Source organism: Zootoca vivipara, chromosome Z1 (assembly GCF_965207765.1).
Source record: "Zootoca vivipara chromosome Z1, rZooViv2.hap1.1, whole genome shotgun sequence".
NCBI classification, from domain to species: domain Eukaryota; kingdom Metazoa; phylum Chordata; class Lepidosauria; order Squamata; family Lacertidae; genus Zootoca; species Zootoca vivipara.
The window spans coordinates 3465007-3482180 of NC_142583.1; the positions used below are offsets into that span (position 1 = coordinate 3465007).

The window sequence follows — 17174 nt, forward strand, 5'->3', positions numbered from 1 at the left end:
GACCACATTCTGTGAACTTACTTGGGTTAATGTATCTTGGAATCCAAGCCCTAGTGCTGGACATCGAAACCTATTTTTTGTTGGACCCTTGGAATAACATTTGAATAAGATTGTGCTGCAAGTTTAGCTATTCAATAGTTTATTTTCCGGAGTTTCCTTCATTCAGTTAGTACTAGATTGTTAAAGTTTCTTTTTTTTAACCACAATGTAGTTCCCGGTAGCTTCAAATTTGCTTGCAGCAAGTGTGTGTTGTATATTTGTATGTTTGTGTGCAGGGAATCTCCTGCAAACAGAGTGGCCAGGTAGAAAAGAAGACAGAGCTACAGTACTGCCCCTATAATAGTTGTGTAGAAGACAACAATTCAGCAGCTGTAGCTTGGCATAGCATAGCAATCATTTGGGTCCTGAGTGATTTGTATTTTAATGCAGATAAGATGTGTTTAGGTTTGATGCAATCAGCATATTTTTATTTTTCCATTCAGTGATTTTGGGCAGATGCCAGCATGCATGTAATTGGCAATGGTCCATGCTTAAATATAAACACTGCCTCATTTATTGATAGCTTCTTACTTCAAATGTATCTTACTGAAGGGCTCTGATTAAGAATCAAATAACAGACAAACTAAGTTACATACCAGAATGTCAAAGAAATTCTCCAAATCTGTATTTGTGCACAAATTTGGGATGTTCCAGCACCCCAAATCTGCATTGGAACTACCTCTTAAATGTTTTGTCCGTTTTTACAGAAAAATGAGCGGTTTGGGGCTGGATCATATCATAACAATGCAGGGTATGTTTTACTGATGATACGGCTTCCAAGCGGCATCTCTGAATTTTAGCTATTTATTTTTATATATTGAATTTATTAATTTATAATTATATATATCTGGAGCCAGTACAACAACTTGTCACCTATACTTAGTGTCAGAGATGGCTGCAGCTACTCTTGAGTAAAGGCGCTCCACTCCGTCTTGTCTTTCAGAGTTTTATTGTGCATGCTATTTACAGTGCAAGAACATCAGCAAACACGACTGCTCAGTCCGTGTCAGAACCCCGCAATGGCTTCTTGCGGGTTTTCGCCCAGCATAAAAGCCTGGGCACCCAAAGCGCCGCCCCCTGGCCCTACAGGAGAGTGCTCGCCCTGTGTAGGAAAGCCCTCTGTGCTCCTCCTCCCCTATCCCTCTCTCCGAGCAGTGCTGGGGCTCTGGTACATGAGACAGCCCTCTCTCCACTCCGCTAACTTCCTCATTCCTTTGCCCTGACTCGCTGCAAAAATGACATATAATTTGCTGCATGGGGCAAAAAAAAGAGGACCAATCCATCAGGCAGTTATGACTAAAATTCTAGTTCTGGGCTTTTCCCCTGATTGTTTGCTTAGACTGGGTTTTTGTTCAGGCTAAATCAGCCATCAAACCGAGTATCACTGACATAGAATGCCAAACAGATTTGGGTAGGTCCATTTACTTTACTGTCAGTGATTACAGCGGGTATCTTTCAACTCCTATGGCGTATCTAAGCAGTCTGGAACCGCCTAAATATCATAGGGCCTTCACCCAGGCTTGGTGCTGTGCTCTCCCCTCTTCCATTCTTGAAGGACACTACAGAAAGATCTCATATCTGGAGAGAAGCTGCCCCTGTGACTCTGGCCAAATTGAAACTGTAGAACACGTGTTTCTTCAGGGCTTGTTTTATGGGGATTTATGCTCTGACCTTGTTCTGCCAATACTCCAGAAGTATACAGGTGTCACGGTCCGGTCGGCGGGCGTCAGGACCAGAGGCAAGATGGTGGTGAAGAAGCAGGGTCGAGGAGCAAGGCAGAGGCGAAGGTCCACGGGGCACGAAGCAAGGCGAAGGCAAAGCAAGGGTCCAGGAACAAGAAGCAAGGCGAAGGTCCACGGGGCAAGAGCAAGGCGAAGGCGAAGCAAGGTCCAAGGAGCAAGGAGCAAGGCGAAGGATCTAGGAACAAGAAGCAAGGCGAAGGTCCACGGGGCAAGAGCAAGGCGAAGGCGAAGCAAGGTCCAAGAAGCAAGGAGCAAGGCGAAGGATCCAGGAACAAGAAGCAAGGCGAAGGTCCACGGGGCAGGAGCAAGGCGAAGGCGAAGCAAGGGTCCAAGGAGCAAGGCGAAGGTCCAAGGGTCGAGGAGCAAGGCGACGGCGAGGCAGGGGTCCAAGAAGCACGGCGGCAACAAGGCAAGGGTCCAAGGAGCAGGAGGCCAGATGCAACCAGGCAGGGATAGCGTTGCTGTGGCAAAGAGCTGAAGGGAAATGCTGGGCTTTTATCCCTCCCAGCTCCTGCCTGGGTGACTACTCCTTGCCTCTCCAGCACAAGCTGAGGACTTCACCTGTGTGGCCACGCCTTGCTTCTCCAGCACAAGCTGAGGCATGACCCAGTCCTGCAAAACACTACAGGCCCCAGAGCCTGACTCCTGCCCATACTCCTGACAACAGGATGCTCTGATCAGTTTCTTGCCACTCTGTCACTCCTTGATAAAAATCCTGTTATTACAAGGTGGCCAAATTTTGTGCAGCAATCAAAGTACAACCTATAATGATTAGCACCCAGGAATAGTATAACATATAATATATTGATCGCTGGACATTTCTAGGTCAGAAGAGTTTCCTTTCTGACAAATAAATGACCACTCAGAACTAATTTTATATGTACTGTATATGCGATTGTATATCATTTTATCTAGTCTTGAGCTTTTAAATTTTGTAATTGGTGTTTTTATCTTGATACTGGCTATTGACCGTAATAAATTTACTTTTTTTAAAAAAAAAATAGGATCAATAATACCCCACTTTTGCATGTGGCACAGGACAAGGCAGGGAACAGAGATTCAGTTTTTCTGCAGAATAGTAAGGTAGGAATTCGCATACTCCTAATGATATGTGGGAGACACATGGACAGATGTCAATCTTTTTAAAATAGCTGAAATGCAGCTGTGGGGTTCAGTTTGTGGGAATGTTAGGGATGTGGATTAGGATATATTATTAGATAGATCCTATCCAAGCTTGTGTTAGCAAGCTTCCAATATCAGCAGAATGACATTCCCCTTTTGTGCGCAGCAAAGCGTGAGCGTTAGGTTTGTTAGAACCTCTATAACAATATTATACTTCAATATTATACTTCCTGGCAAATCCCCTTTGTCCCTCTTAAAAGAAATACATGACACAATAGTATTAAAATAAGATAGTTTACTCACATGACATCCTGGGTTAACAGCATAATCTCAGAAAGGCAGGCTTGCGTAGAAAAGTTACAAGTATATACATCTGGAGTCTAGTTAGTAAAGTGAGGCTCCATCTGGTCTCTCTCTTGGCAGCAGGCCGAGAGGGAGAACCATCCTAACTGGAGATTCTCTGGAGATGTGTTCCCGTTGAAGGAGAAATGGCTAAGAGAGAGAATGGCTGCTGGCTAGGGGCTTTTGTCTGCCAGCTAATCCATCTCATCTGCATATCTGGAGGAACAGGAAGCTTAGTCAGGTGTCCCTCCAGGTGAGTTCCTCTTAGTGGACACTCTAGGAACTGTTGTGACTTGTCTGCCCCAGTGTTCCATCCCACACAGTTTTAGTGGAGGAATGATTTGAGGACAAACTGCTTAAGCCTTTCCATTCCTGACTTCCAATTACAGACCCTATTTTGCTGTTCAGATTTTTTAAAAAATTAAAAAGCCCAGAGGTTTTTCATGCGCCTCAAACATTGCTAACCTCCTATTCTCTCAGACCACTGCACCCCACAGCCAATTATAACCCCAATGAGCACAGACCGAATCTAAACCATGAAAGATCCCTGAAACGAGATAATTAAATTAAAGTGAAGAATATAAATTATAATGAAGCTAAACTACTTGATGTGTAAATACTCAGAAAACGTAAATTGCTCAAAAAAACCTTAACGAGTTGCCGGCTAAAAGTCTCATTTCACTGTAAATGATCTATCAGTTTCCTCAGAAGGAAAAAAAATAAGTTATAAAGACTTAAGGTCTCTTATATTCAAAATAAGGGGAGGATTCATAAACTCATAAACTCAAAGAAGAACTGAAAACTCCCAGGTAGTCAGGGGTAAATTACCCAGAATAAAGAGTCTAATTTTGCTTAAACCAAAAGGTTTAAAAAATCCTATGAGAAAATTGAAATGGCCCTTTATATCACTTGCTTGGGGCTGGCTTTTCCAGTCATATCAGCATGTACTAAAATATCCTTGAGATTCTAGGTTCTATGAAAACCAATACATGGAGGTGTAGATGGACAACCTGGGACTTCCTAATGTGCCAGTGTTTTCTAATTGTTCTGCCTATTGAGTTAGATAAGGGAGTGAAATCTAAGGACCAGGTTAAGGGGCGGACTTCAAGTTTAGATCGTTCTTCAAAAAATTATAACCCCAAAGCATAGCTATGGCAAAGAGGCCCTTCCCATGTGTCTCTGGGAAGAAGAACCGACATTTGATTTTTCAGGCTTTTTGGCTATTGGAATTTGAAGTTATTGACTAGTAGGAGGGCTGCTGGCTTTTCAGTATCTGCTGGGTGAGCTCCAACTCCCTCTGCTGTTAGGAGAAGGATCCAGCATTCACTGCATCAGATTAAGAGAAGCTGCTTGAAGAACAGCCCTGCGCCATGAGCACGCTCAGAGCTGTTTCCTTGAAGACCACATCCCCTCATAACTTTTAGCATGTTTTGGTAGTGCAGATCATGGAGAGTTTTCTATTTTGAGGTTTTTTTTAAAAAAAAAGTATTTGTTTTGTGACTTTCCTAGAAAGAAATTGCAAGCACGCAAGCAACAGTGGACATAGTGTGAGTCATTTTCTATAATGTTCTTAAAACCTTGATTGATTTACATTTATTTTGTGAACTGAATTTGGAGGGGAGGAATTGGTGGATGGCTTGTATATGAGTATGCAACAAATTCTGTATTAACCTTTTTTTTGGTATTCACTCAGCCACTGGGTGTGGCAGGCAGGTTCATCTGACTTCCAAAACATTTCCCACAATTTTTTCAGAAAATCTGTGTTCTGATCTGGCTCCAGCAAGCTTAGGTTCAGAATATCTTGAATTTGTGATGGAGAAGAATTATTTCTTGCTTGCTTTTTTGTGAGTTTGTCAATGAATTTATAAAATGAAAAGTTTTGGGTCTGTGCCTGCCTAGGTATCACGCTCCACGCCCTTCTTCAAACCTGAAAGAAACTGATTGTGTTTATTCGGGTTTAATATACTCCGCACATGAGCAGAGGTTATGTCACATCCTCAGGACCGAGTCACCCATTGTAAATTTGTTCTGATGTGCTCTGCTACATTCTGATTCAAATGAAACACTCATATTGGTCTACTGGTTGGAATATTTTCTTCTGCTAATTTTGAGGGGAAAGTACTTTGGATGATGAAAAGTTAAATTGATTTTCTTGTGGAGCAAAACTGCATGCACCTGGAAGCAAGTGTTCCTTGTATTTTAAAACTGTGTTTACTTAGTTTCTTTTTTTGAAAGTGATAGGTACTAATACAGTGGTACCTCAGGTTAAGTACTTAATTGGTTCTGGAAGTCCGTACTTAACCTGAAGCGTACTTAACCCGAAGCGAACTTTCCCATTGAAAGTACAGTGGAACCTCGGTTTATGAACACCTCAGTTTATGAATTTTTGGTTTACGAACGCCGCAGACCCATCTGGAACGGATTAATTCACTTTCCATTACTTTCAATGGGAAAGTTCGCTTCAGTTTATGAACAGAGTTCCGGAACCAATTACACCCATGCGTCAGGTTAAGTACGCTTCAGGTTGAGTACTCCGCGGACCCGTCTGGAACGGATTAATCCACTTTCAATTACTTTCAATGGGAAAGTTCGCTTCAGTTTATGAATGCTTCAGTTTATGAACAGACTTCCGGAACCAATTGTGTTCATAAAACGAGGTACCACTGTAATGGAAAGTGGATTAATCCGTTCCAGATGATGAAAAACACCCCCTAAAACAGCAATTTAACAAGAATTTTACTGTCCAACGAGACCATTGATCCATAAAATGAAGGCAATAATCAATGTACTGTACTATAAAATGAATAAGACAGTAGTGTAGATGAAAAAAATTAACATTTACAGTGGTACCTCGGGTTAAGTACTTAATTGGTTCTGGGGCGCCATTCGCACCCCAAAAACATACTTAACCTGAGCGGCGATAGCGCACGTGCACAAAGCGCCAATAGAACACTTCTGCGCATGCATTAAGCGCGCAAAACGCTTCTGCACATGCTCGCGTGGCGGAACCCAGAAGTAAACACTTCCGGGTCCATGGAGTATTTAACCTGAAAGTACTCAACCCAAAGCGTACTTAACCTGAGGTATGACTGTAAATAAATGAATTCAAAAACTTAGGTTATATGGTATGGCTTATTTTCTAAACAACAGGTCAATCTTGTGTGAAAATCCAACTTCAGCCCTTTAACATGGAAGCTCTTCCTGAATCCATAGATGTACAATGGGACTCTGGACATCTGTTATGGCACACTTCCCTACATGAGTGCTGTACAAACCCTATTGTGATAAAGTGCAGGGTTGCAATTTTTAACCTTGCCTAGTTAAAATGTTCCCAGTTGCCTCTGGTTGTAACTTATTTTAATCTACTCTCATGCTTCGAACTTAAATAGACAAGGATTGCAATATGGGGGTGGGGCACACAATATATGATTTGTACTGGGCAAAGTGATGGTTGGTTGTGGCATTGCTCAGAGCCAGTGGGGCGGTTGTCCCAGACACAAAATTGTTAGGCAATGCAAAATTTCAACACCCAGTGCTGCTTCAATGCAGCTATATGCTTCTGTCACTGGGCTCAGTTGAAAACAGATTCTCCATGTGAAGCAGAAAGTGATAATGGAAGAACTCTTCTTATCTCTGCAATCACCTGGGTGATGTGGATGCCATTAGGCAGTTGAATGCAAATGTATACTCCATACCTGCCCCCCTCTGTGCAGTCCCGGGCACTGGCAACCCATGCTGTGCCACTGCTCAGAGCTGTTTTCTTGAAGACTTTGCCTCCTTGCAGCTCTTAGCGCATTCTCATAGCCAGTGAGCGTTTGCTATTTTGAGCCGTTCTGCTCTTCTTTGCTTTGCTTAGTATTTATTTTGTGAGCTTGTAAGAAAGAGAAGGTGTGCAACTGCGGGTGCAGTGTGAGTCTCTTTCTTTAATAAATACAGTACTTAGCTAGGCTTTACTTAATCACTTTGCATTTATTTTTGCAAGAATAGGGATTGCTAAGAAAAATAGATGGCCTGTGCATGTGTTGCAACAAAACTCTGCATTAACCATTTCCCTGTATTCACTCTTCAAAAGCTGCACCAGCTGCTGGATGGAGCAAGGTACAGGGATCTGAGCTGCATGCTATTTTCAGGAGAGAGGCCCTTCCACTAGATTAAGTTCAGAATAACTTGAATGCTAAGTGGAGGCAAGTGCTGTTTTTGTTTCTAAATGCCTTGAATGATGGAATAGATGACAGGGAGGACAGCAAAATGGTCCTGTAAGGCTAAAAAGAGTTCCAAAGCTTTGCGCCACCCACCCACCCCCAAAAAAGAGGCTCAGTGCTTCTTTCATTGAAGTACTTTTGAAAAGTTAAAAATGATTTTCTCGGGCTGGAAAATTGTGTGTGATTTTTGATAGTGGTACTTACCGGTAGTCCTTGTGTTACATTTGTATGTGCCCCCACCGCCAGTTTCTGTAAGAGTCTCATACATTGCATACATGATGGTTATCCCTGTTTTATTCTTCCACATGCTGCTTTCTCCATGAAGGAAAAAAAGAGGTTGTTCCCTGTATCTATTCCCTTGAAGGGAGAACAGGAGCTTGATAGAGCCAATTTTGATCAGGAAGACCCAGAGGGAAAGGTTATGCACCCCCCCCTTTCTTGCTTCTGGACCCAACCTCCACTTGATAATTTTCATTAAAAAAATAATCCGTTGACAGAGGGCAGCTAAAAGGCGAGGAAAGCCATAAATCAGCTATAAGAGATTGTGCATAATGTGAACGGGCTGCTCCTCGCCAAAAAGCTGTACTCTTGTAATCGACGGACAGTTTAGAAGAAGATGGAATACGATCTGAGGCGTTCAAGATGGCGCTGGCTTGTGTCGGACTGTGGACCCGGCAAGAAGGGCACTCCAGATCAAGAGAGATTTATGGGGAGGTTGGACTGGATAAAAAAAAACCACACAGGAAAAATGGATATGTGTTAAATCTTGTTTGATGCCTATCTCAGAAGCTGCGACAAAAGACAAAGAGATTAGAAAACATCTAGAGGGACTGGACTGTTGGAAAAAATCGGGACTATTGTGGATTACAGCAAGATTTTGATATCAGGATTAGGATGGCAGTGCAAACAGTTATCTAGAATCCCCAGACATTGAAGCATGGGAAGTCTAAAATTTTTTATGATTTGGCATAATATTTGGCTTAATTGATATGCATGTGTATAATTGGATATAATTGAAATAATTGAATTGTGTTTTAATTGAAAAACTTAATAAAAGTATTTTTTTAAAAAAAACAATCCGTGGAAAGCTACTTCTTTTGACCCCAAGGGTCAATATAACTTCACCCCAAGGAATTAATATTAAAATGCAGGGTATCCTTGACCATATGCTAAGACCAAGAACTTGACAATTTATTATGTTTATATGGTATTATTTTGCTCTGTTTCTATTTCGCCCTTTATTTAATAATGCCAGTTACCATATACCTTGTCCCATTAGAAGGCCATTTCCCATTCCTTTGGAAAGCCTTGTTTCCGTCCGATAACCAATACTGGTGACCAATTTAATGCCAAATTTGAGATGATCACATAGCTGGCAGGAAAGAGTCTCTTGAGAGGAAGCTATTAGTAAAGAGCAGGGCCAGAGTAAACAATTTTATTTCTAAATGGCCTCTGGGCAAGATTTATGGACTGAACAATAAGGAAACATTTCCTCATATGTTTGTGATGCTGATTTACAAAAAATATTGGTTGGTCTTATTAGGAGATACAGCTGAGGTTAATGATTCACCATTCACAAATGCCCACAAAAGAGAAAGTGGCAGGTGCAAATAGGTGGGTTTAATGATTGATTAGTCATTTTTTAAATCGCATCAGGGTTTTTTTCCCTGCCATCTCTGCTACTTATATGAGTGCTCTTTAGACTGTGACTTAATTCCAAGCAGTTGACTAAAGGCAGGAACACCTTTTGAGCGCTGTAAGTATTATCCAGCATACCATCAAATTTGTCCCCCCCCCGTGTTCTTGCTTATTTCAGGTTAACCGTATAGATAAACATTAATGAAAATTTATTATGTCAATAATGTGTAAAACTTCAAAACATTTAAAGATGTTTTACTAATAAGCATACTAGTATGCAGAATCTTTTTTTAAAATAAACTTTTCATCAAAATCACTTAAAGGTTTTAGTACACAAGACACAACTGTGTGGGTTTTCCTTTTTATTTTTTAAAAAAAATCTAAAACAAGAGAGTAGGAATTGTCCTATTTATTGGTTGCTAATGGTACGGTTTTTGTTGAAAGGTGTTTAATGACTTATACCCATAATGTGTTCTCACTTTTTGTACCAAAATCAATGAGGCAAACTCAGTTTGTTAATAAATTGTGAATGGTCAGCTTTTTGTCTATTGTAAGCACCTGTCGTATTAAAACATGTACTGTCTGCTACAACTGTAAATTGCCTTTAACTGTTCCAAAAGAAAATCACTTTTGGAAGCTGTGTATTTAATGCATGCAACTAAGTCACTATACTTGATTGTTTATTTCAATAATTTATATCCAACTAGCTGTACCCTGCCACGCGTTGCTGTGGCCCCTCCTCCCCCCCCAATCGGTCAGCATATCCCTGTGAGTATTTTGATCCCCCTGTGGTCTGGCCTGGCCCCCGGGATCTCTGGCGGGTGTGGGGGTTCTGGAGTGGGCTGCTCTCAGAGAGGGCTTGAGGGTGTCGGGAGATCTGCAGGGCAGGCTGGTCTTGGGGTGGGTCTGTGGTGGCGGTGGCATGATCTCCGGGGGGTATGGGGGCTCTGGGGTGGTCTGGTTTCAGGGCAGAGTGGTTCCTGTTGGGGGCGGTGGAAGGATCTCCGGGGTGTGCCTGAGTCCGGCTCGGCCTGGTCTCGGGGTGGAGTGTTCTGTGGTATTGGCACGATCTCTGGGGTGGGTGGGGGATGGCGATTGGCCTGGTCTCGGGGTGGCCTGCTTGTGGCATTGGTGTGATCTCCGGGGGGGGAGGGGGTTGGGGAGGTGGGTGGCCTCGGGTCGGTCTGGTCCTTTGTGGGGATGCGAACTCCGGTACGGGCGAGGGCTTTACAGCGGTCTATTCCATGGACAGTCCGGGGGGGGCTCGGCCTGGTCTCGGGGTGGGCGTGGTCTATGGGGTGGGTTGTGTGTCGGGGTGGTGGTGGGATCTGTGGGAAGTGGGTGGGATTGTGGAAGTATTTTTGTCGTGTGTGAATTGATGTCCACTAGGGGGCGCAATATATATATTTTTACACAAAAATCCAAGTTTTTTACCTGTCCTAGGTGAGTTCTATCCAATGTAAGTGTATGGAAACACTCCCGTAGGGGAATGTGAGGTTGTGAGCAAATTTGAGAACAATCAGGTAAGCGGTTTCGGAGAACATTGTGCTTTAACAAACATGGACCTCCTTCTACATTTTTATATATATATAGATGAATTAATTAAAGAAACACAACCACTTTTGAACTGTCTCGTAAGGTTGTGTCATAAAGCACCAAGGGAACCAGTTGGCTGAAGGGCAGGATAAAAACGTGTTAAGTGCTATTTAAAAATGTGTAACTTTCTCTTAATGAGTAGCTAGACAGCCTAGAAAACATGCCCACACCAGTTTGTTTGCTCTAATCCACTGTCCAGCATTAGAGCAGACTCCCTGAGAGTTTCAGATTAGAAATTAGATTTTGACTGTGCTTCATCCTCTCATACAGATTTTCTTAGAAGTATTTTTTCAAGGGTTTAAGAAAAACAAAGCAGCCATTTCCAGTGAGCGGCTAAAACTGTGACGGCTCCTTCTCTCATCTTCACTTTGGCTATGTAACAGCTCAGCTTTCACCAGTTTCCTGGCACCTGTCCATTGCAGATCAGTTGGGCCGACCTAGTGTCATGGTGATGGACCTTCTACATTTTTATGTAGATGTGTTCATTCACCAAAGCAGAAGGCAGCTAACAATCAAAGGGGGGAGGGGAAGCAAAATGTAAGCCATTAAAATATCACCCAGCTTAAAATGCCACAGAGAATTTAAAAAACACAACAACACCTGAACAAAATTGTCTTTATCTGGCACTGGAAGCCAAAACAAAAGGACTCCAAACTTAACAACTGTTGTGTGGATAACCCAGACACCCTGGTGTTGGTAGACCGATTAACACATGTAGTATGTTTTTTTAATCCATTTTGTCAGTTATTCCATAGGAGATAGCATCAAACCTCTAGATGAATTGTGATTCATTGGTTTCGATTTGCAGTCACCTTTTGAAGTTCAGGATAACGACAGCCTTGCCAGAATCAGAGCTGTGTACATAGCTGCCAAGTTATCCCTTTTTAAAGGGAAATTCCCTTATGCTGAATAGGCTTCCTCGTGAGAAAAGGGAAAACTTGGCAGCTATGGCTGTGTGCCATGTGAAATGTCAGGAAACAAACTGGACACTTGTGGTGTCGACAGCACAGGTGATATGTCAGTCCGAAATCTTCCAGCTCTACCTCATGTAAGAGACAATCCAGGAAGGACTAGAACCATTTTAAAAACATCCACCCACTTAAAATATTACTTCACTCTAATTCCTCCATTCAGATAAATGGGAGTTCCCATAGGGTTTGTCTAGATTGCATTTGGTATTTGTGCTGGTAATAATACACCTTCAATTACTTCAAAGATTTCAGCTTCCTGGTGAAGACAATTCAACAATGGAAAAGCACAAATGTAGCAAAAGGCTAAAATCAAAACATTTTAAAGGAGAGATTTAAATATAAGTTTAATTGCTGCGTTGAAACCAACTTTCAGCTTTTCCTTCATTATGCCCAAAGACTCTAAACATAGAAAAGGCTAGAGAAATATTCTTTAATTTGTTGGATTTTTAAAACCTTGTGGTTGCAATTTAATCGCACAGTTCAAATAAACTGTAATGAAAGGGAAATATTTACTGGAGTGGGTGACCAGGAGTAGCAGCTATGCATTTCCTTTCCAAAAATATGCAATTGAGCAGTCAAGTAGGTAGTGATATTTTGAATATTCCTTTCTGTATAGGGAAGACTGAAACAAAGATATTCCTGTTGACTTTGGCTACAACTCTCTTATAGAACCTAATCATCCTAACTTCTTTGAAAATAAATGGTTGATGGTTTTTGAGGGGGAAAGTCAACAAGATGCTCAAGATGGAACTTTGTCTGGCTCCCATTTATAACTTTTAGCCAAACTGTAATCCCAGCAGGTGAGCAAAGAACACCCCATGCTTTATTAGGTACTTATAGGCAAAACCTCAAATCATGATGGACTGAGTGCATCATTCTGACAATTAAACATTAACCAAAACACATAAAATGCAACATTGGGGTGTAGCACTGGACTAATTCCACTCTCTCTGAGCAATTGCCCGTCTCGCATGCCTCATCCCCATGAGAAAACAATCAGGCCTGGGACAATGTCTACCTCCAGTCAAATGAGCGGTAACACTATCACCACGAATAACCTAAATAATCTGACGTCATCAAATGATGGTATGACATCATTTGGGCGCCCAACCCAAAGGAAAATTACTGACTTCTTTGACATCGGGAATGCCTCGAATCCGGACCCATTACTCCCCCACTCCTGACTACCAGATTCTCAGGCAGAACATTCCTTGCTCCTATTCTTAAGCTGGAATATTGCAGGGTGGAGGAGGAAGAAATTAGACCCTGAGTTTCTAAAATATGTAAATCTATTTCACGTAATATTATTTCAGGAAACATGGGAAGACGAGATAATGCCACACAAGAAGCAGCACAAACTGCAGGGATGTGTGCCTTTCCACTCTGCCTTTTCAAGCAGTGTCACTTTTCAAAGTGATAAAGAAAAACAAGTCACAATGTTATGAACTGTGCTGCCAAAATATGTGCTGTTTTCTGAGCTTGCCTAATGCCAACAGAAGCTATATATTTCAACCTCAAATACTTTACTGCTTCTAGGCTTTTTACTCTGCAGCCTGGGAGATCTCAGTAGGACTTACTTCTGAGTAGATGTGTATGAGGTGGTGGTGGTGGTTGTTTTTAGAAAAATGAATCTCCCCAGAAGCACTGAAGAGTAATGCGTGCATTTAAAAAGTAAAATAAATACTGTGCTACGTTCTGTAAGTTTCAATACTGTCTTTTAAAACTTGTTCTCTCTCTCCTTCATCTGTCATGGATGCTTGAGTGAGGATTTCTGCAATGCAGAGAGCTGGACGAATGACCTTTAGGGTCCCTTCCACCTCTTTGATTCTATGATTGTTATTTATTTATGTTTGCACTATTCCTGCAGAAATTGTAAAAATAAGAAATAACCTACGTTACTTAATGATAACAATGTTGAAGTTCAGTTAATTTCAATCACAGAAGATTTTTTTAAATAGTAGCTTGTTTTTTAGTATGTTATTAAAAATAATCTGCTCCGTGCTTCTTTTGGTGTTTTAGAAATAATAATATTAAGATTAAAACAAAACTTGAAATTCAGAAATACAAACACATATCATATCACAAAGTCATATTCAGAGTCAACCTGTTTATGTCAATGAACTTAAGCCCATTGATTTCAATCTGTATCAATCTGTATGACTTAGTTGGGTATCACCCAGTATCTCTTTCTAGATATGAAATTATCTGGAACAAAAGAAACACCTTATAATTAAGTTATGTCCTTGTTGTTATCTGCTTGATCTCCGTGAACTTGCTGAGAGTCCAGTCTTTATCTGTGTAAATAAAAAGCATGAAAAGATAAACGGAAAAAGAAAAAAGGAGGGAAAGAGAAATGTTTGGTTGTCATCTGGCAAGCAGCAAATGAGCTATTGGGTCACAATGACTTGCTTTGGGAAAATGTACAGCTTTAGTACAAAAAGATATCCCACATCCCATGCTATTAAATGAATATAAGGTATTCCTTCATATAAGTGTCAAATACTCCTAAAATAGAATTTCTAGTAGTTCTGACAGCCAGTCATCAGTACCAGGGGAGATTTCGAAGGCCTATTAAATCAATTGCTTAGCAATTTAGACCCTGTGTAAACTATCTACCTATGAAACAGAGGGGATATTGAAGTGTTTTACTCTGGCTGTATTGTGTTGTGAATAAATTTATGTAATATCAAATTTAAGACTGGGTATAGCCAGCAACAGTTTTAATACTGTATAAGGAAATTTGTATCTCACCCTTTCACTGCTTCACAATATGTGTTATATTATGGGTCTGCACTTGAGATGATCTTAGATGCAACTCATGGCTATTCAGAAGAATTTGCTGTTGTGTTGACACAATAATTGATAATGAGCTCGCATAAGGTGGGTTATGGGTTTGTTGTTGTTTTATTGTGAATTTTGTGTTCTCATTTTGTACCTTTGTGTTGCGAACCGCCTTGTGATCTGCGGATGAAGGGCGGCATACACATTTAATTAAAAGAAGTTAGGGGTGGTTCGTACCCCCCAAACCACACTATGCAGATCATTATCCATTGTCCCATACCTAAGTCACTGGGGCAGGGGGACCTTTAGCCATTGTGACTCGGCAGTGCAAAGTGCTAAAAAGAAGTTATCACTCAATGACTCTAGGAAGCTTCCTTCAGACAAGTTGTTTAGCTAGCCCAGTGCTGACGGGGGCTGGTGGCTTTCCGGGGTGTCCAGCAGAAGTCCCCTTTAAGAAGGTGTTTTATCATCATCATTATTATAACAATTTATTATTTATACCTTGCCCATCTAGCTGGGTCTCCCCAGCCACTCTGGGCAGCTCCCAACAGAATATTAAAAGCACAATAAAACATCAAACATTAAAAACTTCCCTAAACAGGGCTGCCTTCAAAGGGCTGTTCTAAAGATGTTGGCGCTTAAAGTACTTCTAGAACAGGCATAGGCAAACTCGGCCCTCCAGGTGTTTTTGGCCTCCAGCTCCCATGATTGCTGGCTAACAGGACCAGTGGTTAGGGGTTATGGGAATTGTAGTCCCAAAACATCTGGAGGGCCGAGTTTGCCTATGCCTGTTCTAGAATATGCTAACAATGCATGTTGTTTAGTCGTTTAGTCGTGTCCGACTCTTCGTGACCCCATGGACCAGAGCACGCCAGGCACTCCTGTCTTGCACTGCCTCCCGCAGTTTGGTCAAACTCATGTTCGTAGCTTCGAGAACACTGTCCAACCATCTCGTCCTCTGTCATCCCCTTCTCCTTGTGCCCTCAATCTTTCCCAACATCAGGGTCTTTTCCAGGGAGTCTTCTCTTCTCATGAGGTGACCAAAGTATTGGCATAGACACTGAAATATCCATTGCTGGTTTTTGGTTTCTTCCTTTGAAGCTCCACACAGAATGTGGCAGCTCCACCTAGCGAAGAAGTCTTGGTACAGGCAGCCTTGGGTCTCTGTGGGATTTGAAATCCATACTGCAGGGAAGGAGCAATGTGAAGGGGGAGGCAGATCCAGGCAGACACAGTAAGCCCCGTTAATGGCAGTGGAAGAGAATATAATACAGTGCCTCTACCTCTCGCTTAAAGGGCAAGGGATAGGAGAACAGGAAATCCTAACTGTGGCATAAAGCAGATCATGCTAGAACTTGTAATATTAACTGAGGTTGACTGTAGGTGCTAATTGGTAAATTTTCTAGTTCCTGGTAATAATATGGATGTTATCTTTGAAGACAGCAAGCGTATTATATACATAAATATTGCCATTTAATCTGGCTAATAAAGTTTGGGGTGCTAAAGGTTGGTGCAGAACTAAACTGAATATCCATAGGCTGGATCTCTCAAGTGTTACACAGATGGCATCAGGGCCGGCTCTAGGTATAGTCCTGGTGGCGCAGGATGTTGGGGCGCCGGGCCGGCAGGCAGGGCATGGCGCGGCAAAGCCATGCTGCGAGGGCGGAGGCGCCGGAGCGATCTCTGCGCCTCAGCGCCAGGGCGCCCGACCTGCTCGAGACTGGCCTGGATGGCATTCCCATCCCATAGAATAATAATGAATCTTAAGCACCATTTTGTAACAGCTTTGGGGCAGCTCTGAGAGCATATGTTTGATTGCCTTTCCAGAAGAACAGCGCTGCCATCTTGGCTTCAACACAACTTCAGCATTGTAATTAGAGCCACCAACTTTAATTCCTGCTGGGGTTTTGACTGTATGAAGCATTCTTCCTTTGCAAAGAAATGTGTCACTGCTTCATTAGGATATGAATCAAAATTCTTGGTACTCTGCATAATCGCTGATTGAAAACTGCTGCTGTTATACACACACAAGTATCCCAATGTTAATACCGTACATCACAGCAAGTGTGGAGAGCTTTTTCTCCTCCAGATGTTGCTGAATGACACCTATAAGCCCCAGCAAGCACAGCCAATGACCAAGGACAGGCATAGGCAAACTCAGCCCTCCAGATGTTTTAGGACTGTCTACAATTCCCATCATCCCTGACCACTGGTCCTGTTAGCTAGGGATCATGGGAGTTGTAGGTCAAAAACATTTGAAGGGCCGAGTGTGTCTATGCCTGACCAAGGATGATGGGAGCTATAATTCAGCAACATCTGGAAGGCCAACGATTCCTCACACCAGTCTTACATAAAAACTGGAGACTTGCAGTGAAACACCGATAGAAGATTTGGTTAATTAAAATCAATGTGTGGCATTCAGTTTCCTTAGCCCTTGAAGAACAGCTAGTTCCTGCATCTTTAATAGTTCATTAGGAAAGGGAATTGACAAGCTCCAGCTGCTGAATTTCCTTCTTCTGGTCAGCAGCTGCAGGAAATGTGGTCCTTTCTGTGTCTGCGTGGTCCAATGTTCTAATATCAGGCAAGGTAAAATAGCACTATTTTCCCCCATCTATAAATGTAGATAAATCTCCCCTTTCCCCCTGAAATGAAAGTCAAGACCCACAGGGTCCTGAAAGATGCCATTCCTTGATGTGGTTTATAATGACGGTGCTACTTGTGTGAGGTTTTTGCTCTACAAA

General features: G+C 42.0%; 1 protein-coding gene across 1 annotated transcript in view; it reads left to right on the top strand.

Annotated features, from left to right (window-relative positions):
* The first annotated feature begins 9156 nt into the window (after window positions 1–9156).
* Window positions 9157–17174, top strand: part of SLC2A9 (solute carrier family 2 member 9) — a 68970-nt gene continuing 60952 nt past the window's right edge. The window contains exon 1 of the mRNA XM_060279063.2: window positions 9157–9203. The gene's annotated coding sequence lies outside the window, so the exon portion shown is untranslated. The remainder of the gene's footprint in view (window positions 9204–17174) is intronic.